This window comes from Pongo abelii, chromosome 1 (genome assembly GCF_028885655.2).
Source record: "Pongo abelii isolate AG06213 chromosome 1, NHGRI_mPonAbe1-v2.0_pri, whole genome shotgun sequence".
In the NCBI taxonomy this organism is placed as follows: Eukaryota; Metazoa; Chordata; class Mammalia; order Primates; family Hominidae; genus Pongo; species Pongo abelii.
The window spans coordinates 112,122,036-112,145,110 of record NC_071985.2 but is presented as its reverse complement, the minus strand read 5'-3'; the positions used below and the strand labels follow the sequence as shown (position 1 = coordinate 112,145,110).

Genomic DNA, 23,075 nt, shown 5'->3' with positions numbered 1-23,075 from the left:
TCTGTTCTTCATATTCAGATTTTTATGCCGAATTTCTAGCTCCTACGTCTCTACTGCGGGCCCTAAAAGTTGCTGTTTCACTAAGCTTTGGAACCTGACTCTGGGAAATCTCATTCTTTCGTCCCAAGATCTCAGCCGGAAAGAGAGATCAGCGCGGCGGCGTCTTCAAGCGCGCGGGCTGGGAGCGCGGGTTCTGATCCTGGGTCGCCCCAGCCGAGCTCCTTCAGGGCCACGGGGAAGAGGAACCTGAGCAGCTCTGAGGCGCGAGTCTCTGACGGTGGGGCTCCCCCTTCTCCTGTCAGGACCCTGCCCCAAGGAGAAGATGCCTTAGTTAAAAATGTTTTCTCCTGCTCTTCAGAGCACTTGGGATGAGGTTCCTGATGGGTCTTGGGAGCGAACTAAGATATCACTCCAGGCGCTCAGGACCATCGCTCTCATTTTCATATTTTGGGGCTGAGAGCGGTTAGGAAGGACTGAAAAATACCGCAGTCTTTGAGGGGCTCAGTTTGGAGGACGAGCCGGGGGTGAGGGGGTGAGAGGACGCCTTCTTGGCTCCTTGGAGTGGACTGGCAGGTAAGGAAACACAAACTCCGTTTCCCCTTGCAGGCTGAACTGCAGGACCTGGGATGGAAAATTGGACAGTCAAAGAGTAACAATATTTATGTAGAGGTGGATTGTGTGCATTAAAAATTGTTATCCCTACAGATAAGTGTAGGAAGGGACCAGGGCACTGCTGTTCACCACCAGCTTTGCAGCATATGTAACTTTGATAACAGTGTATAGTGCATAAAAAATTCATTCCTATTTACAAATAATTGATCACAACCAGTTACAGGTTTCTTTGTTCCTTCTCCACTTCCACTACTTCACTTGACTAGCCCTATAGCAAAAAAAAACATTCGTAAATATGATATTGTTTCAGTTGATCCTCAGCCCACCCATTCCCCACCCCCTGAAAGTAGCTGGGACAACAGGTGTGCACTATGTGCTGGGCTCATTTTTGTATTTTTAGTAGAGATGGGGTTTCACCATATTGGCCAGGCAGCTCTCGAACTCCAGAACTCAAGTGATCCGCCTGCCTGGGCCTCCCTACACCTCCCTGCTGGGATTACAGACATGAGCCACCCCACTTGGCCATCATTTGTATTTTGAATTTAAATGTTTTGTAGTCATCACTCTTCAAAGATTCTGGGTTTTGCTGCATGTGCATGATGGGATTCAGGACATGCTACTCCAAAATATAACATCTTGGGGTATTGAATATTTTATGCTAAACGAATATGAGTAAACAACAGAAGCAGGAAGGTCACTGTCACCCTCCCCCTGCCCTTCTTCCCTGAAGTCAAGTATAAGACTCTTATGTGAGAGGTGCCCTCTCTGTACCCAGAGGAAATGTGCATCCTTGATTCTGAAGACACAGGGACACAGAGAAGAGCCTGAACACAGAGGCCTGGCTAGCTTTCCCCCAGTTTGTTACTGTTAGATCATACTTTTATTGTCTTATCATACTTCTCCATGACTATTCATTCTTAAATAAACCTACTGTTAAAAAAACAAAAACAAAAACTGAGGTTTAGCTGTTTCCATGGGCCTTCATTTCCTTTGGAAGGTGTTCCTGTCACGTAAAATTTACATTAAATAAATCTGTATGCTCTTCCCTTGTTAGTCTGTCTTTTGCTGTGAGGGTCTCAGCAGTGAACCTAGGCTGGGTGAGAAAAAGTCATATTTCCTCCCCTACATGTAGAAATGTCTTCCACTGTAAAACTATAAGAATTTTTTTTTTTTTTTTTTGACAGGGTCTCACTCTGTCGTCCAGGGTGGAGTGCAATGGCACGATCTCAGCTCACTGCAACCTCCGCCTCCCAGGTTCAAGCGATTCGCCTGCCTCAGCCTCCTGAGTAGCTGGGATTACAGGTGCCTGCCACCACGTCCGGCTACTTTTTGTATTTTTAGTAGAGATGGAGTTTCACCATGTTGGCCAGGCTGGTCTCGAACTCCTGACCTCAGGTGATCCTCCCTCCTCAGCCTCCCAAAGTGCTGGGATTACAGGCGTGAGCCACTGCACCTGGGCAAAACTATAAGAATTTTACTGGGGCAGATTTGAAGCAAGAAATTGAATCATTATTCCCCTTTGGATGAGCTGAACACTTGAGCTAATAAACTCCCAGTTCCTCCCAGATAGAAATACTTCTCTAGCTCATTAACTGAAGCTCCTTGAGGGTCAAACCTGCTGGAGATTGAGGGGCCTTCCTGGGATCTCCCAGCCCGGGAGGTTACTGCTGGTGAGAAAATTGCTGCAGTCTCCCTGGGAGGGTGCACAGCCACTGGAAAGTATCACTGCTATAACTTCAATACAACTGGTTTTCATCACATCTGCTCTTTGTGCAGTGTTGCAGGCAAAACACAAGAGCTAACATGCACATGAGTAACATATGCACATCATCAACTGTGCCTGCCACACAAAGTGCCACGTCATGCACAGTTGATGAGTGTGCATATGTTTACTCATTTAGTCCTTACCTCAGGCCGAGGTCACACCATCACCTTCATCTTCCATGTGAGATGCACAAAGACGTTAAGTCACCTGTCCAGGGTCACTCAGCCAGCAAAGGAGGATTTGAAAGCAGGAATTTGAAGTGAAGGCAGCCTGTCTCCAGAAGACATTCTCAGAACCACTGCATTTATACTGCTCCTAACAAAACCACCCTTGCAAAAATTATGACAGTGAGAAAAACCTGACATAGGAAAACTATGACTGTGAAAGAAATCTGACCTAACTGACTGCATCTTGCTTTTAACCTCTGAGCTGCCCTTGTCCATTCCTGGGAATAGGCCAGGCTAACTATGAGGGAAGTTTAGTTCCAAGTCTAAGTCTGAAACAAAGATGTCTTCCCGAGACAAACTCCTTCCTATCTTGGGGATCAGATCTCCTTAGCAAAGCTAACAAATTAGGTGTGAGATTGGAAATTATGGCTCAGGAGCCATGCAGCCAGAAGCCACACGATTCCTAAGCTTCCCAACTGTGCCTATATATAACGTTATTGCTGTCAAACCTAAGATTGGTGTTCAAGGTATTTTTCAGACCCTGCCTTATGATGGACTAGCTGGCACACCCAGACCGGTAAACTGGCTCATCTGGTCCTGCGGCCCTCACCCAGGGACTGACTCAGTGCAGTAAACAAGCTCTGACACTGTGATATCATCCCCAACCCAACCAATCAGCTTTGCACATTCCCTAGCCCCCTGCCTGCCAAACTATCCAAAAAAAAGAGAAAAAGAAAAAAAAAAACACAAAAACCCTAGTCTTTGAATTTTGGGGGAGGCAGATTTGAGTAATAATAAACCCCTGCCCTGGTCCCTCAGCTGCCTCTGCATTTATTAAATTCTTTCTCCACTGTAGAAAGCCTGCTGTTCTCAGCTCCATTGGCTTATCTGGGCAATGGGCAAGATAAACCTACCACGCAGTTACATTAATAAAAGAGAAAGACAAATGGTAAGCATGCTTGAAAAGAAATATAAGTCTGTGTATTTCTTTGGAAGAAACACAAAAGGAGGAGGAATGATAAGACAGGAAATACACTGTCCTAAATATTTTCATGATTCTCCTGCCTCCTTCATATCCCAACAACTTCTCCCCAGAAACCTTCAACTTAAACATGGTCCTGCCAGAACTGGGTTTGTCCTTCCCTTTACATTTTCCTCTCACCTACCCTACACCCCTTCCATATCTAATCTGTTCTTTCACTTCCAGGTCATTGAGGATTTTCCATTTAAAAATATAAAAAATTCATACAGAGGAAGATAACCGCTCATCCATATTCACACCTCCTGGAATTAACTACTGTTAACATATCTACATATTTTTCTTCCAAATCATTGTTAAGCTATTGTCTTTTTTAAAAAAACTATACATGCTAAGCATAGACCATAGTAACAGTAGAGAAGATGTAAACATATGTAAAATTTTTCAAAACCTTACGTTCAAAAATAACTTCTCATAACATTTGGGCAACCCTGGAGTCATAGTCTTGTGGTATATCTACAGGGAGAAGAATGTATATTTTAGCTAGACTGTCCCTAAAAGAAAAAGGAAGAAAAAATAATAAAGAAGGATATATATACCTGAAAAAAATAATAAAATAAAAAAGACACATATATGTATGCTTTTATAAAATTTAGCTTAGACTCTTTTTATTTTACAAATATTCCATTTAATAGTGCATGAACTTAACTGCAGACAAAGAGACAGAACAGAAACGAAGGAATTCCTCAACTCCCGATTACAGTTAGAGAGATATTTTTCTAAAGGAATCTTTTAAGGGTAAACATACACTAAATTAAGTAGAAGACATTAAGATTTGGAGTGGTTTTCTTATTCCTTTTTATAATCAGGTTGATTAAGGTGTGAGTTGACTTTGGTACATTGCATCCATTTCAAGTTTGATAACGTGTCTATTACCCTAAAAGGTCCTCTTGTGCCCTTTGCAGTCAGTCCCGCCCTCCCCCTACCCCAGCAATCAATGATGTAGTTTCTGTCACTATACAGGTAGTTTTACCTGTTGTAGAAATTCACCTCGATGGTGCCACACAGGGTGCACTCTTTCATCACTCGGCAGAATGTTTTTGAGATGATCCACGCTATTTCATGTTTCCTTAATGTGTCCCATTTTATTGCTGGGTAGTTCGGGTAGTTGGGGTAGATCGCAGCACATTCTGGCGACAGGTGAGACCGCGGTTCTGACCTGCAGGCCTCGGTGAACATGAGCAAGGGCAGCTGGGCGCCGGGAGAGCCCTCCCGTTCCCCTACAGAAAGCAAGCGTGTTATGTTAACAACCGAACAGGGACACCGCTTTCATCCCAAAGAACAGCGCCCGTCTGCGTAGTTTCTCCCTGGCTCTAGGAGGTGAGAACACGTTCCCCGCTAGCACAGAAATCCTACAAACTCCTGCGAAGGCTGCGGTTAGAAGCAGAGGCTGTGTGAAGGGTGACTCTGGGGGCTACGAAAAAACACGAAGGTTTTCACAGAGCGTGAGAACCCAAGACAACTGAAGACCATGAAACTATCTGCAAAAAGCAGCCCCAACTAGAAAGGGAAGAGAAGAGCCCTGCAGCCACTTAGCTTGTGTTAAACAAGCGCACGGCGGTGGAGAGAGAGAATAACACGTTGTTTTTTGTTTCTCATCACTACGACTGTAAGAAGAACGCTTAACATACTACCCAAGCCACAAAATTGTAGATTTAAGAACAGCCCTGCAGTGAAGTCTATTTTTTCATTCCAAAAATTCAGGGGAAAGCGCGAACGCAGTCCCCCACTACCACAAATTATGCAGTCGAGTTTCCCACATTTGGGGAAATCGCAGGGGTCAGCACATCCGGAGTGCAATGGATAAGCCTCGCCCTGGGAAAACCACCTTCGTGATCATGGTATCTCCCCTGCCAGGTAAGTATGAGCTCACATACCTCTGCCCTGCCGCAGCCCCATATACCTCACCCTTTACACACACGGTCACTTGCCCCGCGCACCCGCCGAGCCCTCCTAGCCCTGACACACAGCTGGGACCCTCAGGTCCCACCAGCGGTCCTGAACCCGCTCCCACGGCACGGGAACTCCTTCGTGGTGAAACAGCCGGTGGCGAAGCAGCAGTCCCTGCGCTGCCTCATCTACATAGAAGTCGCCCTATCCGTGATGTCACCGACGGCGCCTTCCTCGTCCCCGTCTGCTTTTCCGCCCCACCCTCCGTCACTCAGCTGACCAACATGCTGCCAGAGCCTGCGGGGGCAGTGATGTCTTCCTCTCTCTCCTTTCCCTCTCCTCCCCGCCCCTGGTCTTCCACAAAAAAGCGCGTGTTTCTGTTGTAGTTTTTTGTTTTGCGCCGAGTCTCGCTCTGTCGCCCAGGCTGGAGTGCAGTCGCATGATATCCGCTCCCTGCAACCTCCGCCTCTCGGGTTGAAGCGATTCTCCTGCCTCAGGCTTCCGCATAGCTGGGATTACAAGCATACGCCACCAAGCCCGGCTAATTTTTGTGTTTTTAGTAGAGACGGGGTTTCACCATGTTGGCCAGGCTGATCTCGAACTCCTGACCTCAAGTGATCCGCCGGCCTTGGCCTCCCAAAGTGCTGGGATTACAGGCGTGAGCCATCACGACCACCCAGAAGCCGGTTCTTAGCCTGTATTGCCGAGGACCTCTTTGGCAGAAATCTGGAGCCTGTCCACCCTTCTTCAAATAATGGCTTCAAGTAATGCACAGACTAAAACATGTAGGATTACACAAGAAACTGGTTCTCTTCACATCGTTATCCTTGTGATGTAGCATTCTACTTGAAATTGGAAGCCGTTCAATATCAGAGAGAAACCATATCTATGAAACTAGAGAGGCTGCTCAGATGACTGCAAACCAGCCATCCTTACTTGTTTTACCACTAGTAGTGTTATAAGGACGGTGGTCCAATTTCATGAATCTTGTAGGGTTTTTTCAAATACAGCAATGTACAAATATGCTGCCCCAGCAGAGCACACTGGACACTCGGGCATGGTGCTGGAGTTTGTCATCTCTTCCACAGCCTTCTCCAGACCTTAGCACTTACCTCATGTTAGCACTTTATGTTCTGCAAAGACAGAAACAAAGTGGTCCAAATTTGGAAAAAATATATATATATTTGCAGGAAATTTTATTTGAGGTGCTTAACAGATTACTTTTAATCTGTAGAATACAACTCCAAACTCTGACAGTACTCCACAGACTCCAAATCTATCAGGCAAGTTTTTCCTGTCCTTTGCTTTCATATAAACTGAATCATAAAGTGTGTAGTGGGTTTTGGGGGAATATAACTGCCCAATGAGTTCACGTTGCCTGCTGCCTAGACAGAACCAATTTATCAAGACAGGGGAATTGCAATGAAGAAAGTTATTTACCTAGAGCCAGCTGTGTGGGAGACCAGAGTTTTATTATTACTCAAATCAGTCTTCCTGAGCATTCTGGGACCCGAATTTTTAAGGATAATTTGGTGGGTGGGGGGCCAGTGAGTTGGGAGTTCTGATTGGTCAGGTCGGAGATGAACTCATAGGGAGCTAAAGCATGCTCTTGAGCTGGGTCAGTTTCTGGGTGGGGGCCACAAGATCAGATGAGCTGGTTTATCCACCTGGGTGGTGCCAGCTGATGCATCGAGTGCGGGGCTACAAAATACCTCATGCACCGATCTTAGGTTTTACAATAGTGATGTGATCCCCAGGAACAATTTGGGGAGGTTTAGAATCTTGTAAGTTGGAGGCTGCATGGCTCCTAAACCATAATTTCTAATCTTGTGGCTAATTTGTTAGTCCTGCAAAGGCAGTCTAGTCCCCAGGCAGGAAGGGGATTTGTTTTGGGAAAGGGCTGTTATCGTCTTTGTTTCATAGCTAAACCATAAACTAAGTTCCTCTCAAAGTTATTTTGGCCTATGCCCAGGAATGAGCAAGGACAGCTTGGACGTTGAAAGCAAGATGGAAGCAGTTAGGTCGGATCTCTTTCGCTGTGATAATTCTCCCAGTTATAATTTTTGCAAAGTCGGTCTCAGGAGCAGAGGCATAAGTTTGATTTCTTTCACTCAGTCTTACATCTATGAATTTTTCATGTTATTCATGTGGTTATTTGTTTCTGTGCGTATTCATTTGTATGAATATAGGCCAACTTATTTATTTATTCTACTGTTGCTGAACATGTTGACCTAAAAGAAAGAGGCTGAAGCACAAAATAGAATCTAGAGTTTACTTGAGCCAACGTGGAAAGAGCTGCCTGGAAGACTCACACCCAAAGAACCTTGGATCTGAGCTCCCTTTGGCCTTCGTCACAAGCAGGTTTTTAAAGGTCAAAAGGGGGGATGCACAATGGTCTGACAGAAAGGTGCCTGTCAGGAATTCTCATTGGTTTTCAGAAATAGCATTAATGAGAGCTTGGCTATCCGTTGTTATAGGGTGTGGGATACAGTGTTTGGTGTGGCATTATTAGATTAATTTACAGCTACCTGGGGTGATAGCAAGCAGTTTCAACAGATGAATACATAGCTCAAAAGCAAGGAAGCAGAAAGTGGTTGCTGTCTTGATTTAATGTCTCTCTGATCATGTGAAGTGGCTCACATTCCTCAGATAAAAATTCTTTAAAAAATCTTTCTTCTTGAAAGCATTGATGATCAAAAGCTCAGCCAAGGTGTCCCTCTTTGCCAGGAACACTCATTCCCAGATAGTCTTTCCCACGCTGAGGGCAGGGGAGGAAAGGAGCTGCCTCACTGAGGAATTTTTAAGAGCGCCCCAAAGCCCAATTGAAAGTGTGTCACAGAGTAGAAAAAAAAAAGAAGAAAAGAAAAGAAGAAAAGAGGAGAGAGAGACCTCAGTTAAATCTACAGCTGGCACTTGTTTAATCATCTCTAGTCTTCAGATACCATAAAATCAGTTTTCTCAGAAGTAAAACAAGAAATATATAACATTAATAATTTGAATAGCACACATATAATTCACACAAGAATGAGAATCACAAAGAGAATCCGTATGCCAGAACAGTAAGGAAACCTATTCCATTAGGGAGCCAACTAAAAACATCAGGGAAAACACCACATCCCAGTTCTTCTTCCATGATTTCTTGTAGCCAAATGACTTCTAATTTTTTCTAGATGAGGTTCTAAGTCATGGGAGTATTTATTTTTGTATACGCAACAAGAGGTTGTAAACACCACACATCCACCTCCCTGCTCAGCTAAATCTATCATCTAAAGCGGGCTGCGGAGGCTGCTGTTGCTGGGGCTCTCCCCTTGGTGTTCTGGGCTGTGTTGTACTAAGTGGAGAAGGTGGTTGTGGGCAAGCGTTGTGCAGAGATCACCACCAGGTGGGCAGGGGGCTGCTCTCTCCACACTATCAGTTGACAATGTACAATTCTTTTTATGAACTCTTGTAAGTGCTGCTGTATCTACCCATTGTTTTTGTTTTGTTTTGTTTTTTGAGACAGACTCTCTCTCTGTCTCCCAGGCTGGAGTGCAGTGGCACAATCTTGGCTCTCTGCAACCTCTGCCTCCTGAGTTCAAGTGATTCTCCTGCCACAACCTCCCAAGTTGCTGGGACTACAGGCACACGCCACTGCGTGCAGCTAATTTTTGTATTTTTAGTAGAGATGGGGATTCACCATGTTGGCCAGGCTGATCTCGAACTCCTGACCTCAGGTGACCCACCTGCCTCGGCCTCCCAAAGTGCTGGGATTACAGGCATGAGCCACCGTGCCCAGGTTCTAACCATTTTTAAATAAGAATAATGTTGTCTTTGAAAATATATATCATCTAAAGTAATGCAATTATCTAGTACAACCTTAGCCAGTGAATAAATAGCTTTTTGTTGAGCTGTGAAAGAGGCTACAGTTTCATCAGCAACATTTCTTTCTTTCTTTCGTCTTTCTTTCTTTTTTTTTTTTTTTTTAAAGACACAGTCTTGCTGTGTTGCCCGGGCTAGAGTGCAGTGGTGCAGTCTCAGCTCACTGCAGCCTCAACCTCCCTCACTCAAGCAATCCTCCCACCTCAGCCTCCCGAGTAGCTGGGACTGCAGACATGCACCTCTATGCCTGGCTAATTTTGTTTTTGTTTATTTGATTGTTTTGTTTGTTTGTTGAAAGACAGGGTCTCGCTATCTTGCTCAGGATGGTGTCAAATTCCTGAGCTCAAGCAATCCTCCCACCTGAGCCTCTCAAAGTGCTGGGATTACAAGCATAGGCCCCCAAGCCTGGACTCAGAGAGAAGGAGTGGCTCTGTCGCCCAGGCTGGAGTGCACTGTCGCCATCATAGGTCACTACAGCCTGGAACTCCTGGGTTTAAATGATCCTTCCACCTCAGCCTCTGAGTCACTGGGATTACAGACCAGAGCCACCATGCCCGGTTTTTATCAGCAATGTTACCTAAGGTTAAAGAAGGATTTCTAACCATGGGAAGCAACATCCCATCAAAGCAAAAGCGTGCTCCCCCAAAAATGTATGGAGCTACTTTCTTAATGGTCAAGCAGGTAATTAGCAAGTTTTCTCCCAATAGGATCTCCATCTATTAATAAAATAGAGTGGTGGGCATGCCTAGTGAAAAGTGAAAATTGGGACACTCATCCAATTTTTTTTTTTTTTTTTTTTTTTTTTTGAGATGGAGTCTCGCTCTGTCTCCTAGGCTGAAGAGCAGTGGCATGATCTTGGCTCACTGCAACCTCTGCCTCCCAGGTTCAAGTGATTCTCCTACCTCAGCCTCCTGAGTATCTGGGAGTACATGTGAACACCACCATACCCAGCTAATTTTTGTATTTTTAGTAGAGACGGGGTTTCACAGTGTTGGCCAGGCTGGTCTTGAACCCCTGACCTCAGGTGATCCACCCGCCTCAGCCTCCCCACTCATCCAATGTTGGGTTTCTTCAGACCTCTATATATATATATATATATAGGCATGACCAAATATCCTAAAAGACATTGCACTTCATCATTCCATGTCTTTAGACATTTAAGGGCCATGGATGGTGATCTCCTCCACAGACCAAATAAATGCTGATGCAGAACAGGTAAGTGTAGTATAATTTGGGTACATCAGCTTTCGGCATTTAAACAATGGGGCAGACATGTTAGAGCAAGAGGGCAGGTTGGATCCTGATAGCAGGAGGGCGTGTTTTTCTCTTAACTTTCCAATAGCATCATGGTGTTTACCACTGTCATTTCAGAGTGAGGCAACAATTTTTTGTTGGTTTTCTTTCTGATTTTTGGGTTTTTTTGCAACCGGGGTCTCACTGTTGCCCAGGCTGGAATGCTGTGGCAACATGACAGCCCAGTATAGTCTTGACCTCTTGACCTTCAGGGCTCAATGAATCATCCTACCTCAGCTTCCCAAGTGCTGGAGTTAGGCACACACCACCACACCCAGCTTATTTATTTACTTTCTGAGACAGGGTCTCACTCTTTTGCCCAGTCTGGAGTGCAGTGGTGTCATCTGGATTCACTGCAGGCTTGAACTCCTGGGCTCAAGTCATCCTCTCACCTCATACTCCTGAGTAGCTGGGACTACAGTTGGGTGCCACCATGCACCCAACTGTATATTTTTGTATATTTTGTAGAGACATTGTTTCACCATTTTGCCCAGGAAGCTAGTCTCAAACTCCTGGGCTCAAGTGATCCTCCTGCCTCAATCTCCCAAAGTGCTGGGATTACAGGCAGTTATTTTGACAGTACAATTATGATGGGTTAAACTGAGATGTAGGGCAGGAAGGTTAGGATGAGTCAGACAGATTCGATAAACGGGTTTTGCTTGATGTGACCCCTGTGACAAGTTGCATCATGAGTGCAATCAGGAGGAATACTGGTGAAATTTGGCACAGGACGTACCAATGGGTCATTATGGTCAAAAGTGGTTGGTGGTTTAAGGTGGCAAACCCAGCACCTTGTCACATTTCCCACAGTGGCAATGGTTTGTGAGATTCTGATCAGAGAATTATCCCTCCCTGATGTAATCAAATTAATTAAGGACAGTAAAACAGAAATCTGATCATAGGCATTTTGCTATGTATGTACGTATATGTATATACACATACAAGCAATAGGACTAGTGTGTCATATCTTTAGAGAATATACATATAGGGTGATTCTACCAAAACCAATAGGATACGACCCCTACAACTTAAAGGAGCCCTAATAGTGTATGTATTCTAGTCAACAGAAAAAGAGACTAACTCTTCCAGGTGCAGTGAGCACTGGAATTATGAATAGCTGGTTATACAGACCAGTATCTTGGGTGGAAGTGGGCTACAACAGATGTCAGCTACTTGCCATCTTGGTCAGGAAGATGGCAGGTCACCTTTAAGTGAAAACCTCCACTGACAGATGTCCACTCTGGTAAGGTTGCCTTTTAGATAAGAGAAACATGAATCTGTGTGTCAATGCCCTTACATTTACTGCCACAGAGATCAGGCAATAATACCTGATGTGAGCCAGGTACAGTGGCCCACACCTCTGGTCCCAGCTATTTGGGAGACTGAGGCAGGAAGACGGCTTGACCCCAGGAGGTAAAGGCTACATTGAGTCGTAACTACGCCACTGCATTCTGGCCTGGGCAACAGAGTGAGACCCCATCTCAAAAAAAATGAATTAATATTAACAATACCTACATGGTGCCCTCCAGTGAACTTGGAGGGAGTATTTTATTTGATGTTGTTTCCAGTAAGCAACATCTCCAGTTTATAGGCATAATTTTTGATATTTTCATCTCCCAGCAGCTCATTATGAAAGGCAACCTTTATTAATTTGGAGCTCTTGGTAAGAAGTTTTGTGAGACCTTAGAAATAATGGAGAATGTTACCTTTAAGAAGTGTAGTACAGGTTCGTAAGCCCCTTCATCTAACCACTGCATGGGTTTCCTGTTCTAATTTCAAAGGAGAGAGTGAAAGTTTTCCAGAAACAGTGGGGGATCTTTGGCCAAGGAAGGTTAAAAACTTCTGTTAGCTTTGCCAATTGAGTTTTTATCTTATCATTATTAAGTTGCACTAGTCCAGAGGATTAGGGGTGATAGGCACAATGTAAATGTTGGGACATAGGCCAAACGTTACAAATGGATCCAACTATCTGACTGATAAGGTGTGTTCCTCGGTTGCTATGGAGATCAGATGGCACTCCCCATGAGGAATGATTTTCTCTAATCACAGTCTACCAGCTGCTTGGGCTGTGGCTCATTGGCATGGAAATGTTTCACCCCAGTGACAGCACGTACAAATTAGCACCAGAAAGTATCTGTGACCCTGAGATGGAGACAGCTGGATAAAGTCTAACTGCCATGTCTCAAAGGGTCCTAAAGATACAATGTCCCTGTGACACATGAAGGGGTTTTCCAGGAGTATGTTTGGGACAGAACAGACAGTACAGCAAGAATAAACCTTTTGCGCAATCGTAGGTGATGATTTTCAATACACTGCTTTCCCCACGCTATCATTTCGTCTGAATTCCAACGAGTCAGCTTATGAACTACTTTAAAATGGGTAATTGAAGCCTAAGGGGTGGATCAGGGTATCACTGGGCCCATACCATATGCCTGTTTCTGGAAAAAAACTTGTTCCCTTTATCTTTGCAGAGAAAATAAAATATCAACTCAAAATAAATTAATTAAATTTTAAAAAGAAACAGGGCTAACCATGGTGGCTCATGCCTGTAAACTCAGCACAGCACTTTGGGAGGCCGAAGCAGGAGGATCACTTCAGCTCAGCAGTTGCAGACCAGCCTGGGCAATTTAGTGAGACCACATCTCTACAGAATTATTATTTTTCTTAATAGCCACGTATGATGGTGCATACCTGTAGTCCCAGCTACTTGGAAGGCTAAGGTGGGAGGATCACTGGAGCCCAGGAGTTTCAGGCTACAGTGAACTATTATTGTGCCACTGCACTGCAGCCTGGGCAACAGAGAAAGACCTTGTCTCAAAAAATAAAATAAAATAAAATGTCTTAGAAGTTTAGCTGTCCATCCTATGCCACGGAATATCTATGTGTCATGTCCACCATGTCCTTCTGTTGTATCATCCCTTTAGTTAAGCCAGGAAGGCACCTGTCCCCTTATTAGAATATCATGGGCTCATGGCTAGCACAGTGGCTCACGCCTGAAATCCTAGCACTGTGGGAGGCTGAAGCAGATAGATCTCTTGAGCCCAGGGGTTGGAGACCAACCTGAGCAACATAGCAAGGCCCTATCTCTACAAAAAACAAACAAACAAAAAAAATAGCTGAATTCGGTGGTGCATGTCTGTAGATCCAGCTACTCTGGAGGCTGAGGTGGGAGGATCACTAGAGCCCAGAGGGTGGAGGCTGCAGTGAGCTGAGATCACACCACTGCCCTCCATCCTGGGTGACAGAGTGAGACCTAGTCTAAAAAAAGTGGGAGAAGGGGGAGAAAGTTTGTTGTGCCAGCAAGTAAATGAAGAAAGGGACAGTATTGGGGGGAGGGGGGAGGGATAGCATTGGGAGATATACCTAATGCTAGATGACGAGTTAGTGGATGCAGCACACCAGCATGGCAGATGTATACATATGTAACTAACCTGCACATTGTGCACATGTACCCTAAAACTTAAAGTATAATAATAATAATAATAAAGAAAGGGACAGTATTAGAGTTGAGAAATAAATTGGAATATGATTTGATACCTCTCCCGCAGAAGATAAATTTGCTAAAAGTCCTGAAGTTACAGGCATTACATAAGACCCGTTGCAGTTGCTCATGCCTGTAAATCCTGGCACTTTGCAAGGCCGCGGAGCTGCTTGAACCCAGGAGTTTGGAGACCAGCCTGTGCAACATGGTGAAACCCCTTCTCTACAAAACAAACGAAAATTAGCAGGGCATGATGGCCCACACCTGCAGTCTCAGCTACTTGGAAGGCTGAGAGATGGGAGGATCGCTTGAGCCTGAGAAGTTGAGGCTACAGCGAGACGCCATCGGGCCACTGCGCTCCAGCCTTAGAGACAGAATGAGACCCTGTCACAAAAACTAAAATTAAAATTAAAAAGCCTGTAATATAGCAGTGGCACATCCAGTTCTCTATGCTAATATAGAACTATCAGTGGCCAAAGATATGTGCACAAGAATGACGATTTCAGGATTCTCTGAAATCCTAAAACCATGAAGCCAACCTCATTTCAAATACATTTTGAAAAGGGTTAAATAAATCATGCACAAACTGATGGATAAAAAATGCTGTTTTCAAAAATGATGGAGAGGATTATTATGATGATGAATGATTCCACTTTCTATCCATATTATTGATAAGGCAACCAGTAAATCCAGGCCCATCCTGGGGATGGGATATCTCTCTAGGCCTCCTATTAAAAATGAAAAAATTAAGGTTGGCATATAACCCATCCAAGCCTATAAGGGGCAGCATGAGGATTGTGTCGGCACCAGAAGCCACTCGTTTGGTCTGTTTCTTGTACACAGGCACAAGACAGCATTACATTTCAGGAGATGCTCTGTCTGAATCGGATCTGTGAGGCGAGGGTGTAGGGAGTGTGGGGAGTGGCCCTTGACAGGGATCTCTGTTAACTGTGCCTAGAATCCTGGGAAGATAAAACCTTCCCTGCAGTGGGCATTCCTGGCTGGCCTGGAACCACCAACCTTTAGGACTTAGGACTATGGGAAGAAAAAGGGAAGATTCTCTAGTGAGCGATAATACACGAACGGGGGAGATTCTCTAGTGATCGATAATACAAGAACGCTTTAAAAGCTAGAGCAAGCGTCCCTGGGTGGGCTCGAACCACCAACCTTTCAGTTAACAGCCGAACGCGCTAGCCGATTGCGCCACAGAGACAAGAACTACTAATTTTCCTGTGCACTATGGGAAGGGCTCCTTCAACAAACTTCCCCTGTGCCTTCCAGCCTCAGGGCTCGTCCGGGAGCAGGATTGAGCAAGGCCTTGGAAAACCCGAGCGATTAGAGCGGTGAATCGCGCTGGTCACGTTGGACACCTGCGCGTTAGGAGATTCTGGAGCTAGAAGGACAGCCGAATGGCCTTCGCCCGCCCTGCCCCTCGCCTGCTTCAGAAGCCCCCGGAAACGCCCCGGTCCGCGACCCGGGCCCGAGCAGCCAGGGGGCCCAAGCGAAGCTGAAAGCCTGGTGGGCTCCCGAGATGGCTCTTCCCGTTCTTTGCACAGCCTTCACCCAGTGAGGGAGCCTGTACCCACCCTGCCCAGTCGCATTCGGGGCGCTGCGGAGCTTCCGCTGCCATCTTCGAATCCTGTGTTCCGCACGGGGGCTCCACCAGGGCAGGGATCGTGGTGAGGGTCGCTCCTGGATCCCCTCGCGGGGAGCAGGGTCTGGCACTCAGCAGGGCGCACGACTAGGACTTGTTGAATGAATCCATCGTCGCCTTTATCTTTTAGTCCTTTGAAGAGCCTTGAGAATGGAAATCATGAGAGATTTTTCCGTGCGGAAGTTCTTTTTACAAAACGTTTATTCAGGTTGATTTCTCGGCACCCCGCGGGGGCGGGCAACGGGCAGGGCCTCCAGTGCACCCTCTGCACAGTGGAGCCGCGGGGGCTCAGCTGGGTGGTGGTCGGGTCGTGGGGCGGGAGGGCGGGAGCGGGGGAAGGGAAAAGCAAAAGCAGGGAAAGAAGCGAGGGAGCGGTGGACCAGACATCCAGACCTCCTGAAAGGTTCGTGCGGAGGGACAGGCGGGATCTTCCGGAGGTGAGAATTGTTTTTTTATTGTAGCAGAATGGGGAGGAATTGAGGGGAAAACGGAGATAGAACCTGAAAGAGCCCCGAACGTGAGAATCTGTAGCTCCCCAAGAATAAGATCTTCCAGAAAAATTAGACCAAAAACTAGGCGTCTGGGAACCCTGAAATCCTTGGAGGAGTAACATCATCATGACCCTCTGTGTTCCTTTAGGCAAAAGGACTTGCTTCCGTTGTTTGTTTGTTAAATTGTTGTGTTTGTTTAATAAATAAAACCCTTTTCATGTATCTTCGAAATTACGTTGGTTCGGCCGGGCGCGGTGGCTCACGCCTGTAATCACAGCACTCTGGGAGGCCGAGGCGGGCAGATCACGAGGTCAGGAGATGGAGACTATCCTGGCTAACACAGTGAAACCCCGTCTCTACTAAAAAATACAAAAAATTAGCCGGGCATAGTGGCGGGCGCCTGTAGTCCCAGCTACTCGGAAGGCTGAGGCAGGAGAATGGGGTGAACCTGGGAGGCAGAGCTTGCAGTGAGCCGAGATCGCGCCACTGCACTCCAGCCTGGGCGACAAAGGGAGACTCCGTCTCAAAAAAAAAAAGAAAGAAAGAAAGAAAGAAAGAAATTACGTTGGTTCTATTACTTTATGATTACAAACAATGCTGCAGTCATCATTCTTGTACACTTCTCATTGGCCACTGGTGTATTTCTATAGGGTAGAGGCCTGGAGAGCAGCTGCTCCAGCATAGCGATTGCATGGTTTTTTATATCATTCCATTTTCTTTCCTTTTTTGGCTTATTAGCTACAATTCTTTCTTTTGTTATGTCAGTTATAGCTTTAAGGTTTCTAGAACACACCTTTATCAGTCTGCCCTTAAGTGACATTATACCTCCCCTTCTGGCCTTTATGCTAGTGTTGTCAGGTAATTTGATTTTAGACATGTTATAAACCCCAACATCTAAGTACGTACATAGCGATTTCCAGTCATCTCCATTTCTTTGTATAGGTTCAGATTTCTGTCTGGTATCCTTATCCTTAGGCCTGGAGGACTCCTTCAACATTTCTTGTAGTGTGGGTCGGTGAATGCTTTCATTTATTTGTATGTCTTTATTTTTATTTGTATTTTTTTAAGATGGAGTCTCACTCTGTCACCCAGGCTGGAGTACAGTGGCATGATCTGGGCTCACTGCAACCTCCATCTCCTGGGTAAAAGTGATTCTCATGCCTCAGCCTCCTGAGTAGCTGGGATTACAGGCATGTGCCACCGCGCCTGGCTAATTTTTGTATTTTTAGTAGAGACGAAGTTTTGCCATGTTGGCCAGGCTGGTCTCCAACTCCCTGACCTTAAGTGATCCGCCCACCTCGGCTTCCCAAAGTGCTGGGATACATGTGTGAGCCACCGTGCATGTGTATGTCTTTAAATGTCCTTATTTCAGCCACATTTTTGAGAGATTTTTCATTGTGGCATAGAATTCCAGAATAACTTTTTTTCTCTCTCTCACTACTTTATTATGTTGCCACTTTGATGCCTTGTCATTGATATATCATCTTTTCTGTTTTTGTAAAACTGGCATAAAGGAGGCTTCCTGTACTTGTTATATAATTTTTGGAATGTGTATTTAAATTTAAAAAATTTTATTATACTTCAAGTTCTGAGATACATGTGCAGAACGTCCAGGTTTGTTACATAGGTATACATGTGCCATGGTGGTTTGCTGCACCCATCAACCCGTCATCTACATTAGGTATTTCTCCTAATGCTATCCCTCCCTTTGCCCCTCACCCCCCTACAGGCCTCAGTGTGTGATGTTCCCCTTCCTGTGTCCATGTGTTCTCATTTTTCAGCTTCCACTTATGAGTGAGAACATGTGGTGTTTGGTTTTCTGTTCCTGTGTTAGTTTGCTGAGAATGATGGTTTCCAGCTTCATCCATGTCCCTGTGAAGGACATGAACTCCTTCTTTTTTATGGCTGCATAGTATTCCACACTGTATATGTGCCACATTTTCTTTATCCAGTCTATCATTGATGGGCATTTGGGTTGGTTCCACGTGTTTGCTATTGTGAATACTGCTGCAATAAACATACGTGTGCATGTGTCTCTATAGTACAATGATTTATAATCCTTTGTGTATATACCCAGTAATGGGATTGCTGGGTCAAATGGTATTTCTGATTCTAGATCCTTGAGAAATCGCCACACTGTCTTCCACAATGGTTGAACTAAATTAAAAATATGAAAATGGGCTGGATGAGGTGGCTCACGCCTGTAATCTGAGCACTTTGGGAGGGGGAGGCAGGACGATCGATCGAGGCCCAGAGTTGCAGACCAGCCTGGATAAGATAGCAAGACTCTCTCTCTCCCTCTGTCTCTCTGTGTGTATATATATATGTGTGTGTGTGTATATATGTAATGTATATATTAAAAATACATATATACACACTCTGTGTATATATACTATATATAATATATAATATCTACACATATATAATATATAATATCTACACATATTATATATGTTATATATAATATCTACACGTATTATATATGTTATATAAAATATATACACATATTATATATGTTATATATAATATATACACATATTATATATTATATATAATATATACACATATTATATATTATATATAATATATACACATATTATATATTATATATAATATATACACATATTATATATTATATATAATATATACACATATTATATATTATATATAATATATACACATATGATATATAATATATAATATATACACATATGATATATAATATATAATATATACACATATGATATATATTATATATACTGTATACACGTATGATATATATTATATATACTGTATACACGTATGATATATATTATATATACTGTATACACATATGATATATATTATATATACTGTATACACATATGATATATATTATATATAATGTATACACATATGATATATATTATATATAATGTATACACATATGATATATATTATATATAATGTATACACACATTATATATAATGTATACACACATTATATATAATGTATACACACATTATATATAATGTATACACACATTATATATAATGTATACACATATTATATATAATATATACACATATTATATATAATATATACACATATTATATATAATATATAATATATACACAGATCATATATTATATATACACATATTACATACATGATATATAATATATACACATATTACATACATGATATATAATATATACACATATTACATACATGATATATAATATATACACATATTACATACATGATATATAATATATACACATATTACATACATGATATATAATATATACACATATTACATACATGATATAATATATACACATATTACATACATGATATATAATATATACACATATTACATACATGATATATAATATATACACATATTACATACATGATATATAATATATACACATATTACATACATGATATATAATATATACACATATTACATATATTATATGTAATATATACACATATTATCTATAATATATAATATATACACATATGATATATAATATATAATATATACACATATGATATATTATATATAATATATACACGTAATATATAATGTATAATATATCACATATGATATATTATATATAATATATATAATATATACACATATGATATATTATATATAATCTGTACACATATGATTTGTATATAATATATACACATATATTATATATAATATATACACATATGATATATTATATACAATATGTACACGTATTATATATTATATACAATATGTACACGTATTATATATTATATACAACATGTAAACGTATTATATATTATATACAATATGTACACGTATATATGTTATATAAAATACGTACACGTATTATATATTATATATAATACATACAGGTATTATATATATTATACATAATATATACAGGTATTATATATACTATAATATATACAGGTATATATATTATATATAATATATACACGTATTATATATTATATATAATATATACACGTATTATATATAATATATAATATATACACTTATATATTATATATTATATAATATATACACATATATATTATATAAACACATATTATATATTATATATACACATATTATATATAATATACAATATATACACATATTAAATATAATATATAATATATACACGTATTATATATTATATATAATATACACGTATTATATATAATATATAATATATACACGTATTATATATTATATAATATATACACGTATTATATATAATATATACACGTATTATATATAATATATAATATATACACGTATTATATATATTACATAATATATACACGTATTATATATATTACATATACTATATACACGTATTATATATATTACATATAATATATACACGTATTATATATTATATATAATATATACACGTATTATATATATTATATATAATATATACACGTATTATATATATTATATATAATATATACACGTATTATATATTATCTATCATATATACACGTATTATATATTATCTATCATATATACACGTATTATAGATAATATATAATATATACACGTATTATAGATAACATATAATATATACACGTATTATAGATAACATATAATACACGTATTATATATAATATATAATACACGTATTATATATAATATGTAATACACGTATTATATATAATATGTAATACACGTATTATATATGTTATATAGAATATATGCACGTATTATATATGTTATATAGAATATATGCACGTATTATATATGTTATATAGAATATATGCACGTATTATATATGTTAAATAGAATATATGCACGTATTATATATGTTATATAGAATATATGCACGTATTATATATGTTATATAGAATATATGCACGTATTATATATGTTATATAGAATATATACACGTATTATATATGTCATATAGAATATATACACGTATTATATATGTCATATAGAATATATACACGTATTATATATGTCATATAGAATATATACACGTATTATATATGTTATATAGAATATATACACGTATTATATATGTTATATAGAATATATACACGTATTATATATAATATATACACGTATTATATATAATATATACAAGTATTATATATAATATATACACGTATTATATATATTATATATAATATATACACGTATTATATATAATATATGATATATACATATATTATATACAATATATAATATATAATACATACAATATATAATATATACATATATTATATATTATATATTATATATACACATGTTATATATAATACATACACATATTCTATACAATATATATAATACATACACATATTATATATAATATATATAATACATACACATATTATATATAATATATATAATACATACACATATTATATATAATATATATAATACATACACATATTATATATAATATATATAATACATACACATATTATATACAATATATAATACATACACATATTATATACAATATAAATAATATATACACATATTATATACAGTATATATAATATATACACATATTATATACAGTATATATAATATATACACATATTATATATATCGTATAATATATACACATATTATATATAACGTATAATATATACACATATTATATATAACGTATAATATATACACATGTTATATATTATATATTATATATACACATATTATATATTATATATTATATATACACATATCATATATAATATATATAATATATACACATATATATAATATATATAATATATACACATATTACATATAATATATATAATATATACACATATTACATATAATATATATAATATATACACATATTACATATAATATATATAATATATACACATATTACATATAATATATATAATATATACACATATTACATATAATATATATAATATATACACATATTACATATAATATATATAATATATACACATATTACATATAATATATATAATATATACACATATTACATATAATATATATAATATATACACATATTACATATAATATATATAATATATACACATATTACATATAATATATATAATATATACACATATTACATATAATATATATAATATATACACATATTATATATAATATATAATATATACACATATTATATATAATATATAATATATACACGTATTATATATAATATATATTATATATACACGTATTATATATAATATATATTATATATACACGTATTATATATAATATATATAATATATACACGTATTATATATAATATATATAATATATACACGTATTATATAATATATAATATATACACATATTGTATATTATATATAATATATATTATATATACACATATTATATATAATATATAATATACACATATTATATACAATATATATAATATATACACATATTATATACAATATATATAATATACACATATTATATACTATATATAATATACACATATTATATACTATATATATAATATATACACATATTATATACTATATATATCATATATACACATATTGTATATAATATATAATATATACACATATTATATATAATATATACACATATTATATATAATATATACACATATTATATATCATATATAATATATACACATATATATCATATATATAATATATACACACATGATATATTATATATAATATATACACACATGATATATTATATATAATATATACACATATGATATAATACATATAATATATACACATATTTATAATACATATAATATATACACATATTATATATAATACATATAATATATACACATATTATATATAATACA

At 39.0% G+C, this 23,075-nt stretch overlaps 1 protein-coding gene and 2 non-coding genes across 3 annotated transcripts in view; all 3 read right to left on the bottom strand.

Annotated features, from left to right (window-relative positions):
- The window catches only part of LOC100447686 (neuroblastoma breakpoint family member 12), a 2,265,351-nt gene that overhangs the window by 47,295 nt on the left and 2,194,981 nt on the right, over positions 1–23,075 (bottom strand).
- On the bottom strand, positions 5,285–5,448 carry LOC112131665 (U1 spliceosomal RNA). The gene has a single exon (XR_002913657.2). It is a non-coding gene; the product is annotated as a U1 spliceosomal RNA (small nuclear RNA).
- TRNAN-GUU (transfer RNA asparagine (anticodon GUU)) lies at positions 15,245–15,318 on the bottom strand. The gene has a single exon. It is a non-coding gene; the product is annotated as a tRNA-Asn (tRNA).